Raw genomic sequence first — 6,033 nt, forward strand, 5'->3', positions numbered from 1 at the left:
TGTTGAAATTCGACTTCAAATTAGGAAGATTGACTTTGAAAATTTTCAATCAACTAAAAGTGACAATCGACCTCAATGGGCTTCAATTGATGTTAATCGACAATATCTGACAAAGTTAGATGCAAACTCACTCAAATATATAAGAAATGTTGAAATTCGAGCTCAAATTAGGAAGATTGACTTTGAAAATTTTCAATCAACTCAAAGTGACAATCGAGCTCAAATGGCTTCGATGGTTGTTAATCGACGATATCTGACAAAGTTAGATGCAAACTCACTCAAATATATGAGAAATGTTGAAATTCGAGCTCAAATTAGGAAGATTGACTTTGAAAATTTTCAATCAACTCAAAGTGACATCGACCTCAATGGACTTCAATGGATGTTAATCGACGATATCTGACAAAGTTAGATGCAAACTCACTCAAATATTTAAGAAATGATGAAATTCGAGCTCAAATTAGGAAGATAGACTTTGAAAATTTTCAATCAACACAAAGTGACAATCGACCTCAAAGGGCTTCAATGGATGTTAATCGACAATATCTGACAAAGTTAGATGCAAACTCACTCAAATATATAAGAAATGTTGAAATTCGACTTCAAATTAGGAAGATTGACTTTGAAAATTTTCAATCAACAAAAAGTGACAATCGACTTCAATGGGCTTCAATTGATGTTAATCGACAATACCTGACAAAGTTAGATGCAAACTCACTCAAATATATAAGAAATGTTGGAATTCGACTTCAAATTAGGAAGATTGACTTTGAAAATTTTGAATCAACACAAAGTGACAATCGACCTCAATGGGCTTCAATGGATGTTAATCGACGATATCTGACAAAGTTAGATGCAAACTCACTCAAATATATAAGAAATGTTGAAATTCGACTTCAAATTAGGAAGATTGACTTTGAAAATTTTCAATCAACTCAAAGTGACATCGACCTCAATGGACTTCAATGGATGTTAATCGACGATATCTGACAAAGTTAGATGCAAACTCACTCAAATATTTAAGAAATGATGAAATTCGAGCTCAAATTAGGAAGATAGACTTTGAAAATTTTCAATCAACACAAAGTGACAATCGACCTCAAAGGGCTTCAATGGATGTTAATCGACGATATCTGACAAAGTTAGATGCAAACTCACTCAAATATATAAGAAATGTTGAAATTCGACTTCAAATTAGGAAGATTGACTTTGAAAATTTTCAATCAACTAAAAGTGACAATCGACCTCAATGGGCTCCAATTGATGTTAATCGACAATATCTGACAAAGTTAGATGCAAACTCACTCAAATATATAAGAAATGTTGAAATTCGACTTCAAATTAGGAAGATTGACTTTGAAAATTTTCAATCAACTAAAAGTGACAATCGACCTCAATGGGCTTCAATTGATGTTAATCGACAATATCTGACAAAGTTAGATGCAAACTCACTCAAATATATAAGAAATGTTGAAATTCGAGCTCAAATTAGGAAGATTGACTTTGAAAATTTTCAATCAACTCAAAGTGACAATCGAGCTCAAATGGCTTCGATGGATGTTAATCGACGATATCTGACAAAGTTAGATGCAAACTCACTCAAATATATGAGAAATGTTGAAATTCGAGCTCAAATTAGGAAGATTGACTTTGAAAATTTTCAATCAACTCAAAGTGACATCGACCTCAATGGACTTCAATGGATGTTAATCGACGATATCTGACAAAGTTAGATGCAAACTCACTCAAATATTTAAGAAATGATGAAATTCGAGCTCAAATTAGGAAGATAGACTTTGAAAATTTTCAATCAACACAAAGTGACAATCGAGCTCAAATGGCTTCAATGGATGTTAATCGACAATATCTGACAAAGTTAGATGCAAACTCACTCAAATATATAAGAAATGTTGAAATTCGACTTCAAATTAGGAAGATTGACTTTGAAAATTTTCAATCAACAAAAAGTGACAATCGACTTCAATGGGCTTCAATTGATGTTAATCGACGATATCTGACAAAGTTAGATGCAAACTCACTCAAATATATAAGAAATGTTGAAATTCGACTTTAAATTAGGAAGATTGACTTTGAAAATTTTCAATCAACTAAAAGTGACAATCGACCTCAATGGGCTTCAATTGATGTTAATCGACAATATCTGACAAAGTTAGATGCAAACTCACTCAAATATATAAGAAATGTTGAAATTCGAGCTCAAATTAGGAAGATAGACTTTGAAAATTTTCAATCAACTAAAAGTGACAATCGACCTCAATGGGCTTCAATTGATGTTAATCGACAATATCTGACAAAGTTAGATGCAAACTCACTCAAATATATAAGAAATGTTGAAATTCGACTTCAAATTAGGAAGATTGACTTTGAAAATTTTCAATCAACAAAAAGTGACAATCGACTTCAATGGGCTTCAATTGATGTTAATCGACAATACCTGACAAAGTTAGATGCAAACTCACTCAAATATATAAGAAATGTTGAAATTCGACTTCAAATTAGGAAGATTGACTGAAAATTTTCAATCAACAGAAAGTGACAATCGACCTCAATGGGCTTCAATGGAAGTAAATCGACGATTGCTGACAAAGTTAGATGCAAACTCACTCAAATATATAAGAAATGTTGGAATTCGACTTCAAATTAGGAAGATTGACTTTGAAAATTTTCAATCAACAAAAAGTGACAATCGACTTCAATTGGCTTCAAAAGATGTTAATCGACGATATCTGACAAAGTTAGATGCAAACTTACTCAAATATATAAGAAATGTTGGAATTCGACTTCAAATTAGGAAGATAGACTTTGAAAATTTTTAATCAACTCAAAGTGACAATCGAGCTCAAATGGCTTCGATGGATGTTAATCGACGATATCTGACAAAGTTAGATGCAAACTCACTCAAATATATGAGAAATGTTGAAATTCGAGCTCAAATTAGGAAGATTGACTTTGAAAATTTTCAATCAACTCAAAGTGACATCGACCTCAATGGACTTCAATGGATGTTAATCGACGATATCTGACAAAGTTAGATGCAAACTCACTCAAATATTTAAGAAATGATGAAATTCGAGCTCAAATTAGGAAGATAGACTTTGAAAATTTTCAATCAACACAAAGTGACAATCGACCTCAAAGGGCTTCAATGGATGTTAATCGACGATATCTGACAAAGTTAGATGCAAACTCACTCAAATATATAAGAAATGTTGAAATTCGACTTCAAATTAGGAAGATTGACTTTGAAAATTTTCAATCAACTAAAAGTGACAATCGACCTCAATGGGCTCCAATTGATGTTAATCGACAATATCTGACAAAGTTAGATGCAAACTCACTCAAATATATAAGAAATGTTGAAATTCGACTTCAAATTAGGAAGATTGACTTTGAAAATTTTCAATCAACTAAAAGTGACAATCGACCTCAATGGGCTCCAATTGATGTTAATCGACAATATCTGACAAAGTTAGATGCAAACTCACTCAAATATATAAGAAATGTTGAAATTCGACTTCAAATTAGGAAGATTGACTTTGAAAATTTTCAATCAACTAAAAGTGACAATCGACCTCAATGGGCTTCAATTGATGTTAATCGACAATATCTGACAAAGTTAGATGCAAACTCACTCAAATATATAAGAAATGTTGGAATTCGACTTCAAATTAGGAAGATTGACTTTGAAAATTTTGAATCAACACAAAGTGACAATCGACCTCAATGGGCTTCAATGGATGTTAATCGACGATATCTGACAAAGTTAGATGCAAACTCACTCAAATATATAAGAAATGTTGAAATTCGACTTCAAATTAGGAAGATTGACTTTGAAAATTTTCAATCAACACAAAGTGACAATCGACCTCAATGGGCTTCAATGGATGTTAATCGACGATATCTGACAAAGTTAGATGCAAACTCACTGAAATATATAAGAAATGTTGAAATTCGACTCCAAATTGGGAAGATTGACTTTGAAAATTTTCAATCAACTAAAAGTGACAATCGACCTCAATGGGCTTCAATAGATGTTAATCGACGATATCTGACAAAGTTAGATGCAAACTCACTCAAATATATAAGAAATGTTGAAATTCGACTTCAAATTAGGAAGATTGACTTTGAAAATTTTCAATCAACTGAAAGTGACAATCGACCTCAATGGGCTTCAATTGATGTTAATCGACAATATCTGACAAAGTTAGATGCAAACTCACTGAAATATATAAGAAATGTTGAAATTCGACTCCAAATTGGGAAGATTGACTTTGAAAATTTTCAATCAACTAAAAGTGACAATCGACCTCAATGGGCTTCAATGGATGTTAATCGACGATATCTGACAAAGTTAGATGCAAACTCTCTCAAATATATAAGAAATGTTGAAATTCGACTTCAAATTAGGAAGATTGACTTTGAAAATTTTCAATCAACAAAAAGTGACAATCGACTTCAATTGGCTTCAAAAGATGTTAATCGACGATATCTGACAAAGTTAGATGCAAACTTACTCAAATATATAAGAAATGTTGGAATTCGACTTCAAATTAGGAAGATAGACTTTGAAAATTTTTAATCAACTCAAAGTGACAATCGAGCTCAAATGGCTTCGATGGATGTTAATCGACGATATCTGACAAAGTTAGATGCAAACTCACTCAAATATATGAGAAATGTTGAAATTCGAGCTCAAATTAGGAAGATTGACTTTGAAAATTTTCAATCAACTCAAAGTGACATCGACCTCAATGGACTTCAATGGATGTTAATCGACGATATCTGACAAAGTTAGATGCAAACTCACTCAAATATTTAAGAAATGATGAAATTCGAGCTCAAATTAGGAAGATAGACTTTGAAAATTTTCAATCAACACAAAGTGACAATCGACCTCAAAGGGCTTCAATGGATGTTAATCGACGATATCTGACAAAGTTAGATGCAAACTCACTCAAATATATAAGAAATGTTGAAATTCGACTTCAAATTATGAAGATTGACTTTGAAAATTTTCAATCAACTAAAAGTGACAATCGACCTCAATGGGCTCCAATTGATGTTAATCGACAATATCTGACAAAGTTAGATGCAAACTCACTCAAATATATAAGAAATGTTGAAATTCGACTTCAAATTAGGAAGATTGACTTTGAAAATTTTCAATCAACTAAAAGTGACAATCGACCTCAATGGGCTTCAATTGATGTTAATCGACAATATCTGACAAAGTTAGATGCAAACTCACTCAAATATATAAGAAATGTTGAAATTCGACTTCAAATTAGGAAGATTGACTTTGAAAATTTTCAATCAACAAAAAGTGACAATCGACTTCAATGGGCTTCAATTGATGTTAATCGACAATACCTGACAAAGTTAGATGCAAACTCACTCAAATATATAAGAAATGTTGAAATTCGACTTCAAATTAGGAAGATTGACTGAAAATTTTCAATCAACACAAAGTGACAATCGACCTCAATGGGCTTCAATGGATGTTAATCGACGATATCTGACAAAGTTAGATGCAAACTCACTGAAATATATAAGAAATGTTGAAATTCGACTCCAAATTGGGAAGATTGACTTTGAAAATTTTCAATCAACTAAAAGTGACAATCGACCTCAATGGGCTTCAATAGATGTTAATCGACGATATCTGACAAAGTTAGATGCAAACTCACTCAAATATATAAGAAATGTTGAAATTCGACTTCAAATTAGGAAGATTGACTTTGAAAATTTTCAATCAACTGAAAGTGACAATCGACCTCAATGGGCTTCAATTGATGTTAATCGACAATATCTGACAAAGTTAGATGCAAACTCACTGAAATATATAAGAAATGTTGAAATTCGACTCCAAATTGGGAAGATTGACTTTGAAAATTTTCAATCAACTAAAAGTGACAATCGACCTCAATGGGCTTCAATGGATGTTAATCGACGATATCTGACAAAGTTAGATGCAAACTCTCTCAAATATATAAGAAATGTTGAAATTCGACT

The sequence above is a fragment of the Diorhabda carinulata genome, chromosome 2 (assembly GCF_026250575.1).
Source record: "Diorhabda carinulata isolate Delta chromosome 2, icDioCari1.1, whole genome shotgun sequence".
Classification (NCBI taxonomy): Eukaryota; Metazoa; Arthropoda; class Insecta; order Coleoptera; family Chrysomelidae; genus Diorhabda; species Diorhabda carinulata.